This window comes from Ranitomeya variabilis, chromosome 4 (assembly GCF_051348905.1).
Source record: "Ranitomeya variabilis isolate aRanVar5 chromosome 4, aRanVar5.hap1, whole genome shotgun sequence".
NCBI classification, from domain to species: domain Eukaryota; kingdom Metazoa; phylum Chordata; class Amphibia; order Anura; family Dendrobatidae; genus Ranitomeya; species Ranitomeya variabilis.
Window position 1 is genome coordinate 633,875,618 of NC_135235.1, and position 14,478 is coordinate 633,890,095.

Genomic DNA, 14,478 nt, shown 5'->3' on the forward strand with positions numbered 1-14,478 from the left:
CCCAATTATACACTTCTTCTCCTGATATCACGCCGACCTTTTTAGAAAACACCAGTGATTGTCTTACCGCTGTTTCTAACATCATGTCCTCCCTCTATCTGAAACTGAACCTGTCAAAAACTGAACTCCTCATGTTCTCTCCCTCTATTAACCTACCTTTCCCTGACATTGCCATCTCCGTGTGCAGTTCCACCATTACTCCAAAGCAACATGCCCGCTGCCTTTGGGGTCATACTTGATTCGGAGCTTTCATTCACCCCCCACATCTGATCACTGGCTCGCTCTTCTTATCTGCATCTCAAAAACATTTCTAGAATTCGCCCTTTTCTTACTTTCGACTCTGCAAAAACTCCTACGGTTTCACTTATTCATTCTCGCCTGGACTATTGTAACTCTCTACTAATCGGCCTCCCTCTTACCAAACTCTCCCCGCTCCAATCTGTCCTGAATGCTGGTGCCAGGATCATATTCCTCACCAACCGTTACACCGATGCCTCTACCTTGTGCCAGTCATTACACTGGCTACCCATCCACTCCGGAATCCAGTACAAAACTACTACCCTCATCCACAAAGCACTCCATGGCTCAGCACCACCCTACATTTCCTCTCTGGTCTCAGTCTACCAACCTACCCGTGCCCTCCGCTCCGCAAATGACCTCAGGTTAGCATCCTCAATCAGAACTTCCCATTCCCGTCTCCAAGACTTTACACGTGCTGCGCCGACTCTTTGGAATGCACTACCTAGGTTAATATGATTAATCCCCAATCGCCACAGTTTTAAGCGCGCCCTAAAAACTCATTTGTTCAGATAGGTTAATGCGTTGAGGCGGTAGGCCAAACTATCCCCGTGTGACCCATTCAAAAAAAAAAAAAAGATAATTTTTTTTGTGAATCACACACCATCACCAAGATAGGGCGGGAACTAGAGCGGTGCTGTCATGGATCTGGAAAATCAAATTACCCGTAAGTAATTATCATTTTTTCCCTTCCCCATGACAGCACCGGTACATGAGAGGAAGAAATAGAAAGAACCTCTAGGGTGGGGCAACGGCAGATAGTACTTTTCTACCAAAGGCAAGATCTGATAGCCCCAGATTTAATCTATAATGGCGGAAGAAAGTAGAGGGTGAAGACCATACTGCTGCATTACAGATTTGCTCTATCGATGCATTTGCCCTCTCTGCCCAAGATGTGGAAATAGCCCTAGTAGAGTGGGCCGTAACACCAGGTGGAGGGACCTGCCCCGAAGAGGAATAGGAAAGTGATATAGCCATACGGAGCCATCGTGCAATGGTTGATTTTGTGGCCTTTTTTCCCCTGTTTGCCCCCTGAAAGGAGACAAAAAAAGCTGAAGACTGTCGCCATGGTTTTGTCACTTCTATATATTGAAGTAGGCAACGTCTGACGTCCAAGCAATGGAAGGTTTCTTCTCCCTGGGATTTTGGATTGGCACAAAATGAGGGCAAGACTATCTCCTGATCCCTGTGGAATTTTGAGTTGACCTTAGGTAAGAAGGCCGGATCAGATTTTATAATTACCCTGTCCTCTAGGAATGTAGTGTAAGGAGGGTCTATAGATATAGCCTGAAGCTCACTAATGCGTCTGGCTGAGGTAAGGGCAATGAGGAGAACAGTTTTTAAAGTTAGCGCTTTTTCCGATATGGAGGAAAGAGGCTCAAAGGGAGAGGAGGTCAAGGCATTTAAAACTAAATTTAAATCCCAGGGAGCGACCTTTGGACGAGGTTTGAATGGTCTGGCTGTAAAGTAGGCCCGAATGAACCTACACACCCAGGGGTGATCAGCCAATTTTTGGTCAAACAAGGCGCTAAGCGCCGAGACTTGCACTTTTAGAGTGCTGGTAGATAATCCCCTCTCCAGCCCCTTTTGGAGAAATTCTAGGATTTCTGATATAGGGACTTTCTGAACGGTATCTGTTATCCCTCGGCCTGAGAATTCTAAAAATTTTCCCCATACCTTTTGGTATTTATCAGCTGTATTTTTGTAAAGATACGAGGAGCCACCGATACCCCAAAGGGGAGACATTGGTATTGTAGATGGGTGTAGACCTGCCCCAGCTGCACAACCAACCTCAGGAATTGTTGATGCTCTCTGCTGATTGGCACATGATAATAGGCATCGGTAAGGTCTATCACTGCCACGTAACATCCTGGATACAGCAGTTTTACCGCCGTTCTCAGAGTCTCCATTTTGAATTTTTCCACTCGGATGAATTTGTTTAATTCTTTTAAGTTGAAAATTGTTCTTAATGACCCATCCGGTTTTGGAGTGAGGAAAAGGGTGCTGTAAAACCCCCTCCCTATTTCCTGTGGAGGTACTCTTACCAGGACTTTTTTGTCTAAAAGAAGACGAACTTCTTTTTCGAGAACTAACTGGTTCTTTTTGGCCACCCGAGTAACTTTTATTCGGTGAGGAGGCAGGGAGATGAAGTTTAATCGTAGGCCGTCTGATAAGTTGATTATCCATTGAGACGGCTGTAAGGTTACCCACTGATGGACAAAAAACCGTAACCTTCCTCCCACCTGGAATATGGCGTCATTGTTTGGGATCTGGTTTTGGAGGTTTATTGAAAAGAAAACCTCTTTCTCTTTTTTCACCCCAGGGTTTCCCCCGTGTGGTTCTATCAGTTGGGCGGCCCCGGCCTCCACCCGATCCTCGAAAGGACCAACGATTGTCATACCAACGTCGTTTAAAGAAGGGAGGTGGAGGGAAGTGTTTCTTCTCGTCCGCCGCTTTTTCTAAAATTTCATCTAAAGCCCTGCCGAATAAATATTGCCCCTCACAGGGTACAGCACAGAGCTTCACTTTTGATTGAAAATCAGCATTCCAGTTTTTTAACCATAACGCTCTTCTTCCTGAATTAGAGAGGGCACTAGCCCGGGCAGCAAACCGTACCGAATCAATGGCAGCGTCCGCCAGGAATCCCGCTGCATTTTGAAGTGGAGGGATGACTTCTAGAAGTCTGTCTCTTGGACACTTGTTTTTTATTTGGTCGCTTAGTTCCTCTAGCCATTTAACCATGGCACGGGCAGTGCAGGTAGCCGCTACTCCAGTCTTGAACACCCAAGTTGAGGCTTCCCAGGCTGATTTTAGAAAGGCATCCGCCTTTTTATCTAGGGGGTCTTTTAGGGCCCCCATATCCTCGAAGGGAAGTGCTATGCTCCTGGAGGTACTTGCGATAGCCGCATCCAACCTAGGCGCTTTTTCCCATTTCTCGCAAATTTCCTCGTCAAAGGGATATTTACGTTTTAAGGCCTGGGGAACTGAAATCCTTTTATTCGGTTTTTTCCATTCTTTTTTGATAGGATTTAATATGTTATAATGAAAAGGGAAAACTTTCCGTTTTTTATCTTCTAAATTACTGAACATGGAGTCCTGAATCGTTTGCTTTTCTTTTGGCGTCTCAACCCCCAGGGTGGACCTGACCAGTTTTAGCAACTTCCCCATGTCCTCTGATAACATATATGGCCGGCCACACTCTTCATCTGAAGAGTCCAGGTCTGAAACCTCCTCGGGCGGAAGTTCCCCCAGTTCACCCTCGGATTCTACATCAGACATTTGGGCAGGCGTAGAGGGCGGGTTTACGGAGCTCTGCAATCCATGATGTTTTAACTGCTCCTTTACAGTGCTGTGCACTTCGTTTCTCACAATATCCTTTATATTCTGAAGCAATGATGATGACTCTTCAGATACAGTTTTTTCTATGCATGAGCGGCACATACGCTTCTCATATGCTTTGGGAAGGCTTCTATCACAGAGTGCACACACTTTATGCTTTTGTTTAGAGGTAACTTTCTTTCCCTGCATATATATATATATATATACAGAAAACACAGCGTTACTAACATGTTTTTTGCCTTACAAAGGCACTCACCCACCGGACCCTTAGTACCACGACAGGCTGTGGGTTCTCTGCTGGGATCGCTGATTCCATCGGATCTGCCATCTTGCAGGAGACCGTTACCGGTGCCTGCTTGCCGCCTTGTAGTTTAAATATGGCCGGCCAGGAAGCGGTGTGTGCGCCCCTGAACTTCCTCCCCCCCCGGGGAGTGTCAGCACACCGCTCCTTCAGCTTACAGCGTCACTTCCGGTTCCCACCCGGAAGTTCCTCCATTCACTCGGCACCAGCGTCGTGATGGACACGCTTTCACTTTCTCCCCCAGCCCAGCCTCCGGCCAGGAGCAGACGCCGGGGAGTCCGCAGTGGGGAGGACGCACATGCAGCCAGGTATGGAGGCGACGCGCGCACGCCGCCGCCGCTGCTCCCACCGCGGACCTCGGTCAGAGACCGGCCTTAGCAAGGGAAATCTCTCCCCATGCAGCACCGCAAGTTCCCCGCAAGAACAGGAAACCAAACTGAGGAGAGAGGTGCCGCCCCCATCTTTTATCTCCTATGCAGGTTTCCTGTTCTTGGGGGCGGGACCATCTCTCATGTACCTCCTCAGGCTCCTCGCATCATGTTCTCATACACTTCATGCAGTTAATAGCCTCTGTGTCTGTACTGCTACATACTTAGGCAGTTAACTGGTTCATGCAGCTTTACATGAACACCCGAGCCTTACACTATGGCTGGTCCGAATAACTAAAGCAATTGTTACCATCCACCTCTCGTGTCTCCCCTTTTCCTCATAGTTTGTAAGCTTGCGAGCAGGGCCCTCATTCCTACTGGTATCTATTTTGAACTGTGATTTCTGTTATGCTGTAATGTCTATTGTCTGTACAAGTCCCCTCTATAAGTTGTAAAGCGCTGCGGAATATGTTGGCGCTATATAAATAAAATTATTATTATTTGAAGGGAAGAAGTGTTATTTTAGAATGCAGACTTTGATGCAGGCATCATGTTGTGTTTGGAGAGCCTCTGGTGTGCCTAAACAGTGGAAATTTATCTAGACGCATAGTTATAATAATTATTATAATCCTTTTAGTTTTGCTAGTGTATGAATTTATGACGTGGTGGTATGTGTAAGTTATGCGGGAAACATCAGATTATAAAAGTGTGTTATGTCAACACTGTAAAACCAAACTTTTTAGATTTATGAAAGTGTGTTACACTTTGAAGCAATTCTTAATGCAAAGGCCAAGTTTCTCTGGGCACGTTTTACAATGTTAAATTGGGTCCTTTCGTATTCCCCTCTATGATGACATGGTTTTGGGTGAAATATTGATAGGCATTCAAGTTTGTCTGGGCCACCATAAAATGTATTATTTCCTCAATGAAAGAAAAATGTGAAAAAGTCCAATTCAGTGAGGCCTACAGCTTCAAATTGGATTCCTGGGTTGACCATGAAATCTGAAATAACAGGCTGGTAATTTTGGGGGGCTGATGTTCATATCCGATTGATTGCTCTAGTGATTGCCTCGGTCATAGGTCACCTTGATGGGCGTGCTTCTGGAGACGGGAAACGTTGACGATGACCACGTACACTAATGTGCAGAGTCCCGATGCCCCCCAGGACTGAGTCCTGTCCCCTCTATCACACAGTCCCTGCTCCCCCATTACCGCTCACCAGTGCAGACTTCTCCCTTCAGCTCTTACATGTGGGGCCGGCTGTACCCTAATGTGCAGAGTCCCGGTGCCCCCCAGGACTAAGTCCTGCCCCCTCTATCACACAGTCCCTGCTCCCCCATTACCGCTCACCAGTGCAGACTTCTCCCTTCAGCTCTTACATGTGGGGCCGGCTGTACCCTAATGTGCAGAGTCCCGGTGCCCCCCAGGACTGAGTTCTGCCCCCTCTATCACACAGTCCCGGCTCCCCCATTAACGCTCACCAGTGCAGACTTCTCCCTTCAGCTCTTACATGTGGAGCCGGTTGTACCCTAATGTGCAGAGTCCCGGTGCCCCCCAGGACTGAGTCCTGTCCCCCCTATCACACAGTCCCTGCTCCCCCATTACCGCTCACCAGTGCAGACTTCTCCCTTCAGCTCTTACATGTGGGGCCAGCTGTACCCTAATGTGCAGAGTCCCGATGCCCCCCAGGACTGAGTCCTGCCCCCTCTATCACACAGTCCCTGCTCCCCCATTACCGCTCACCAGTGCAGACTTCTCCCTTCAGCTCTTACATGTCGCTGCGTCCTGCACAGAAAACCCTTCAATCCTACAAGCGCCCATTTTGCTCCTCCCCATGTGACTGATCACATGACTGTGACATCATCACAGGTCCTGGAAGCAGAGCTCCAAAGGGTTACAGAATGGTAGTGTAGAGATTAGACTGAAAGAATCCATTGTATCTTTCTCCTGGACTCATCTGGCTCATATCAAGAAACTTGAGCAAGTTGACATTTCCTTTTATGAACGCATTCCTCTTCTTTGCTGTAATCTTGTACCTACATACTAGAGGTCGTAAATTTCACAGTATAGATAAGCTTTGTAAGAGAATATGAGCGCTTGTGCGCATGTCTTAAAATGTATAACTCTTTTCTGTATAAAGGATGGGTGAGCACCCGGTGGGCCAGACGGGCTCCTGAGCTTTCCCTGTTATGATCACACAATACTTTGTTTGCGTGTCATTTACCTGGAAGCTTACCTCCAGTAAGCCAGGGACTGAAAAGGACTTAACATTTCTTGGCGCTCGAACAGGGACCCGAGGTGAGAGTATTTACTCAAGATTTACCTGCGGATACGGACAACGGAGATCTGGGATAATGGACGGCAAATGAAAAAAAACCTGGCCAGGTAAGAGACATTATTAGTTCTCTTTTATCTGCCCTGTATTATCCGAAAGATCTCTATGAGCCGTGTCATGCTGGGTTAGTCTAGTAGTGAGTAGATACCTATAGAACTCGGGTTACCATATTGTATAGATTTATGAGTCTAGTCCCTGGCAGTGTGTGAACAGTGTGTGAACAGTGTGTGAACAGTGTGTGAACAGTGTGTGAACAGTGTGTGAACAGTGTGAAGGTTGTGACATGTTGTGAAAGAAGAATAGAAGTACGTAGAACAATAAGCCACGATTGTTAGAACAAGGTTATTGGTGAAGTCAGCCTAACTGGGTTATGAGGTAGCGTCCTTCTGGGAGACCTCCGCCCATGCTTGACTCTCCTATAGAACTTGTTTCTACATTCCCTGGATAAGGTGTGATAGAATGAGCCCAGGACGCGGTTTTCATGAGCCTGGGACAAGTATGCTAACTGACACAGAAAGTTTTGTGATCTGTATGGTGTTGCTGGGTCTGTGTGCATAATAGCACTTAAGTACGTCCTGCATATTAGAAGAAACAGAGCAGACAAGCCCTTCAATATTTTAGCTCCCTAGGAGAGAAGGCAACGAGACGCCACCAACAGAGGAAGTGGTTGTCCAAACGTCACCTGGGGTAGAAATAGCAAATATTGAAAGGATATTTTAGCTCCCTAGGAGAGAAGGCAACGAGACATCACCACAGTGATTGTCCAAACGTCACCTGGGGTAGAAATAGCTAAAATGAGAAATAAACAGACCAAAACTGTTTTAGGACAAGTGGAAGCAGCAGATATCATACAGGAAAGATGTGGAAAGGCAGTCAGAAGTCAGATTAGAAGAGTAAGAGAAAAATTGGGAATTTCAGAAGCACTTATGTTCAGTACAGAATGGGAAAGACTGAGTAAAGAACGAGGTGGAATTATTAAAGACAATGGGTGGGAAGAAATCATACATTGTATGATAGAGGTCTCAAAAACAGCTAAAGAGGAGAATTGGAAGTATGATCCAGACACTTCCAAATGGATCATGGGAAAGGGAAAAAGTTGTGACATAATCCCACCACCTTACCTAGATCCAAAAGCCCAATCATTTGTACCATCTGGAAGAACAGAAGGAGGAAAACAGAGGGAAAGGGGATCTACGGGTGTGATTATGCAGAAATTTGGGCAAAGTATTGAAGAATATAGTCAAGAACTAGAAAATAGCTTTAGGGATGAAGGATTGGATATGACTGATGCTTCAGTAAGGAGACTTTTTACAAAACAATTAATAGAGGGGTTAGATCCGAAAATCAGAGAAAAATTTAAATCCTCTACTCCAGATTGGAGAACAATTGAACAACCAAATATTGTGAAACAGCGATGTTTAGGAATAGCCATGGATATGAGAGAGAATCGTAAGCCTGTTAGAATAGCACATGCTAATACAGGAGGAAGAGTGAGACACAATTTTCTTTGCCACTACTGTAAAAAGCCAGGTCATTTCCAAAGAGAGTGCAGGAAGAAGTTGGCAGATATAAAGTCAGGCAAATTTGTTCCCAGAAATAACCCTCCCCAAACGGACAACCAGCAGAAATCTACCATCATAGATGGTCCCATACCAGATTCAGATTGACTCGATGTGTTACAAACTTCCCTACCAGCTAGGAGACCTATGATACAGGTGAATGTGGGGGGAGAGAGATTCCATTTTTGATAGATACAGGTGCAACTTCCTCAATTTTGAATCAAGATTTTCTTCCGAATCCGGAAGATATTTCAGAACAAACAACTTTTGCTGAGGGTTATGATGGGGTAATTCGAACACTGCCATATACTGTGCCCCTAGAGGTCTCATTAGGACCTAAATGTTTTGCATCCAGATTTTTGTATGCCAGAGGTGCCCCAACATGTCTGTTAGGAACTAATGTACTAAAGAAATTAGAAGCTAACATCAATTTTAGGGAAGATGGCACAGTTATGTTGACTATCCCTGATGATGCAGAATCATTAGAACAATATGTCAGAATTCAGGCTTTTGAGGATTATACTGAAGAAAAAGAGTACACCACAGATCTAGATCTCTCAATGGTCCCAGAAACACTGTGGGCACAGGGTGACACTGATGTGGGATTATTACATATCTCTCCTGTAAAATTATCTGTGCAACCAGGAACTGTTCTCCCACAGCTCAGACAATACCCTGTGAGTGCCCAGCAGGAATTAGCGATTACAAAACAGATAGAGGGATATAGAGAGAAAGGAGTTTTGGTAGAGATACAATCACCTGCTAACACTCCTCTGTATCCAGTCAAGAAGAGAACTCTTGATAAGAGTTCTATGCCCAAATATCGTATGGTACATGATCTAAGAGAAATAAACAAAGTTCTAGATCCAATCACCCCAGTTGTACCCAATCCTCATACGTTACTATCACAGATACCAGCCAGTTCTCAAGTGTTTACTGTAATAGATCTTTCAAATGCATTTTTCTCGGTTCCTTTACACCAAGATAGTTGGCATTTGTTTGCATTTACATTTAAGGGCAAACAGTTGGCGTGGACACGCCTTCCACAGGGAATGATACACTCCCCTACTCTTTATTCAAATGCCCTACAAACAGTCCTTCAGAGGTTTGAACCCGAACCACAGGTAGTAATTTTGCAGTATGTGGATGACCTACTACTTTGCTGCCCAGATCTAAAAACCGCAGAAAGGTCTACTGTGAGTTTACTATGTTTTCTAGGAAAAGAAGGGTGTAAAGTGAATAGACAAAAGCTACAAGTTTGTCAGACCAAAGTGGTCTTTCTAGGTCATTGCATTTCTCAAGGTAAAAAGCATCTTACACCTCAAAGAACTGAAGCAATAAGACAGATGAATGAGCCTAGAAATCATAAACAGCTACGAGCATTTTTAGGAATAGTGTCTCATTGTAGACAATGGATTATACATGCCAGTCAACTAATGCAATCACTGTATGACTGTGTAAAAAGTGAACCTTATTTGTTGACAAAAGAAGGTCAGATTTCGTTTCAACAATTAAAAGATGCCCTTGTTTCAGCTCCAGCGTTAGGGCTACCAGACTACACCAAACCATTTCAGCTTATGGCTGCAGAAGTTGATTCCCATGCTACAGGAGTTCTTACCCAGAAGCATGCAGGGAAACAAAGACCAATTGCATATCTTTCAGCAAGGTTAGATCCAGTAGCCAGGGCAGCGCCAACCTGTGTACGTGTGGTTGTTGCTGTCTCGCTATTGTTGGACAAAGCATCAGAAATTGTCCTAGAGCATCCACTCACAGTTCAAACTACGCATGATGTTTATGGGATATTAAACCAGGTCCAACCAAAACACATTTCCATGGCCAGACATTTGCGGCTACAGTGTTCTTTGCTGCTCCCCTCTACTATCACATTTGCAAGGCTTCAGACTCTCAATTTAGCTACACTGCTACCTCTCGAGTCTGAAGGGGGGAATAAGGACACTGATCCACACGCAAATTTTTTCCCTACAGACACACATGATTGTACAGAGCTCATTTTACAAGAAACAGCAGGCTTACCCAATGTATCCGAAACACCACTTCAAAATCCAGATTTAGAGCTGTTTATAGACGGTAGTAGGTTTGCAGATGACACAGGTAATTTCCATACAGGGTATGCAGTTGTGTCAGAATCTGAAACTCTCAAAGCAGAACCTCTTCCACCGAAACAGTCTGCACAAGAAGCAGAACTAACAGCATTGATTGAAGCGCTAAAAATAGCTGAGAATCAGACAGCTAATATATACACTGATTCTAGGTATGCACATGGTATTGTGTTTGACTTTGGAGTAATCTGGAGAGCTAGAGGTTACATGACAGCGTCAGGCCAACCTGTAAAACATGCTTCTCTGATCAAACAGATCTTAGAGGCTGCACAAGAAACAAAAGAAGTAGCAGTAATTAAGGTAGCTGCACATGTGAGACTCGACACTAGGGAATCTAGGGGAAATGATAGGGCTGACAAAGCAGCCAAAGCAGCAGCAGTCAAACCCTTACAGCAGGTTCATACTGTAAACCCCACAGAAAATACTGAAGATAGACTGAGACAAGCACAGGAAGATGCAGGAGAAGAGGAGAGGGACAGGTGGAAAAAGGAAGGGGCAGAAGAACAAGCAGGAATTTGGAAGAAAGATGGACTAATATGTCTACCTAGAGCCTGGTACCCGATTGTAGTTGGTGGACTGCACCACCCTACTCATGTGTCTGCAAATGCAATGACACTACTGGCAAAGCAAGTCTGGTTGGCTCCAGGTTTTGGCAACTACGCAAGAGACTATTGTGCAACATGCGCTATATGCCTGGCACATAATCCCGGACAGACAACAAAGACCCCTATGAAGCATCACGTCCGACCTCTCTATCCGTTTCAGCGATTACAAATAGACTTTATCCAGCTGCCAAAAAGTAATGGGTATGAGTATGTGTTGGTGTGTGTGGACATGTTCTCAGGGTGGCCAGAGGCCTATCCAGTTCGGAAGGCTTCAGCTAAAAACACTGCTGTAAAGCTAGTTGCCGAACTGATACCCCGTTACGGTCTCCCTGAAGTGATCGAGTCAGATAGGGGTACTCATTTCACTGGAGAAATATTTCAAAATGTACTGAAAATGTTGGGTGTTGAAAGTCAGTTACACACTCCGTACCATCCTCAAAGTTCTGGTAAGGTGGAACGCATGAATGGAACTTTAAAATTAAAAATACAGAAAGCCAGGGACTGAAAAGGACTTAACAGTAGTGACTAGATTGGAGGTGACTTTTTGAGGACCTCATTTTACCATCTCCGCTGTAGACAGTTCAGTGCTGAGAACACTAGATCGGATCAAAAAATCCTCTAAGATGTAGTCAGCTCAGCACTGAAGCAACTAGAATTTAGTGGTTATAGTGAGTAGAGATGAGCGAATATTTCAATGATGGCACCGATCATTGAAATATTACGTTTAATATTAGGCGAACGTATTACATTCGCCAAATTTGCAATATTTGCCAATTAATTTGTTGAATATTCGCCGAACATAACATTACACCATTCAGATCAATGGGAAGCAAACAAACGCATGCACAACACCTTATAATGGCCCCAAATCCTCCCAAAACACATCAAATGAGGGACAGACACCAGGAAAGTGGCCTCAATTCACCTACACTACTAATTGTAGCATGGAACAGCAGTAATCAGCCAGGCATGAGGCATCGGGGGTCTGGGACAGCATTTACAGCTTTCAATTGAGCGTCACAGTAAGATGAGGTGGTTGAGGGATCGGTGTAAGGCCCCTTTGCTGGGAGCCCTGACACCACATGCAACACCTCTACCTGTTTTCATGATGAGCCACACTCAGGTGGCACAAATATCAGTTTTCTAGACTACTATTGTCCGAAAAATGTTCGGAGACCTACTGCTACAGGCAACATGCATGAAGGAGACCCAACCACGAGTCTACACATTTACAAAATGTAGTGGCAGACACCAACAAAGTGGCATCAATTGCAATAAATTAGAATTAGCATAGTGGGTACCGACACCTCTTCCACTACAGCCAACCCAGCAGATGGAGACTGTAATGGGCAAGGTAGTGTAATCACTGTTCAGTATCCCTCTGAAAGCCTGGAAAGGGCATAACTATGTAGCTTTTCCAATCCCTACTCGGACAAGTGACAGTAGGCGAAAACTGCGACCCAAAAAAGGTACAAAGAGGTGGCACCAGGTGCTACTCTATGGCTGACCTACAAAAGGTGGCAGCTGACCCGCTACAGCAAGTAAGCTGCAACGGCCCAAAGGAGGGATGATAAAAGCAGGCAGGCACTGTAGGGACTCTGGAACCAAGGGAGCAGATGGGACTGGCTGAGGAACAGAAAAACACTGGAAGGTGCTTGCTCGACTGGGTGTTAGACAGATGGACACTGGCAGGTGTGATCTAGACCATCTGATGGACAGAAGCACGCAGACAAGTACGAGCAGACGGGTACACGGAAGACGAGACAGGCGGATCTGGGGAACCTGACAACCAGCAAGCATGCAAGGCAAACTAACAACATAGCTCAGGCACCACTATATTGGAGGAGAAGTCTTAAATAGAAGGTGTCGCCCAGCTATAGGTTGGGAATACCTTAGGTTGATGCAGGCAGTCTCTTTAAGAGGGAGAGAGTGCACGCCTGTGACCTCTAACAATAGTTCCCGATCCTACAACTGAAATTTGGTTGACATTGACACATAGGGGGCGAGATGAGGAGGTGGTGTGTGAGTGGGAGACACTGAATGTCCTGTCTGTTAGGTACGAGGAGATCCAACAAAAGGCTAAGTCTGTGATGTCAACAGATCAGAAAGTCTGAAGCAAGAAGAAATGGTCCACTGTGTCAAAGATAGATATCAGTTCCAGGAGAAGGAGGAGGACAAACTCGCGTCGCTTTCATTTGGTGGTTAGTAGGTTGTTGGTGACTTTAATAAGGGCAGTTTCAGTGGAATGGTGCAGTATGAAGTCAGATTGTAAGCAGTAAAAGAGGCAACAAGAGGAGAGGTGGGAGGACAGTTCAAAATGGACGTGTTGTTCTAATAGTTTGGAGGCATAGGGGAGAAATTATATGGGGCGATATGTAAACACAGGGTAGGTCAAGGGTGGGCTTTTTGAGGATGGGTGTGATCGAGGTATGTTTCAATCAGGATGGAAGACACCAATTGTTAGTGACAGGCTGAAGAGGTGGGATAGACTTGTGATGAAGACTGTGGTAAAGTTTGGAGCGAGGTGGGATGTTATTGTGTCAAGTTCACAGGTGGTGTCTGTGGTCATTACATGAGTGCAGGTTTTACAGCTCTTCACAGTAATACACACAAGTGTTCATCAGCGCAAATGATCAGAGAGTCCCGATGATTACCCCAGGACTGAGTGCTGTCCCCTCTATCACACAGTCCCTGCTCCCCCATTACCGCTCACCAGTGCAGACTTCTCCCTTCAGCTCTTACATGTGGAGCCGGCTGTATCCTAATGTGCAGAGTCCCGGTGCCCCCCAGGACTGAGTCCTGCCCCCTCTATCACACAGTCCCTGCTCCCCCATTACCGCTCACCAGTGCAGACTTCTCCCTTCAGCTCTTACATGTGGAGCCGGCTGTACCCTAATGTGCAGAGTCCCGGTGCTCCCCCAGGACTAAATCCTGCCCCCTCTATCACACAGTCCCTGCTCCCCCATTACCGCTCACCAGTGCAGACTTCTCCCTTCACCTCTTACATGTCGCTGCTTCCTACCCAGAAAACCCTTCTTCTCCTACAAGCCCCCATCCTCCTCCTCCCCCATGTGACTGATCACATGACTGTGACATCATCACAGGTCCTGGAAGCAGAGCTCCAAAGGGTTACAGAATGGTAGTGACTAGATTGGAGGTGACTTTTTGAGGACCTCATTTTACCATCTCCGCTGTAGACAGTTCAGTGCTGAGAACACTAGATCGGATCAAAAAATCCTCTCCGATGTAGTCAGCTCAGCACTGAAGCAACTAGAATTTAGTGGTTATAGTGAGTAGAGATGAGCGAATATTTCAATGATCGAACCGATCATTGAAATATTACGTTTAATATTAGGCGAACGTATTACATTCGCCAAATTTGCAACATATGCCAATTAATTTGTTGAATATTCGCCGAACATAACCTTACGCCATTCAGATCAATGGGAAGCAAACAAACGCATGCACAACACCTTATAATGGCCCCAAATCCTCCCAAAACACATCAAATGAGGGACAGACACCAGGCAAGTGGCCTCAATTCACCCACACTA

At 45.5% G+C, this 14,478-nt stretch overlaps 1 protein-coding gene across 2 annotated transcripts in view; it reads right to left on the reverse strand.

Moving 5' to 3' along the window:
• Positions 1-14,478, reverse strand: part of LOC143767210 (uncharacterized) — a 249,585-nt gene that overhangs the window by 229,358 nt on the left and 5,749 nt on the right. The window contains exon 1 of one of the 2 annotated variants that reach the window (XM_077255353.1): positions 6,049-6,131. The exons of the other annotated variant lie outside the window; for it this stretch is intronic. The gene's annotated coding sequence lies outside the window, so the exon portion shown is untranslated. Of the gene's footprint in view, positions 1-6,048; positions 6,132-14,478 lie in introns of those variants that run through there. 2 annotated transcript variants of the gene reach the window in all.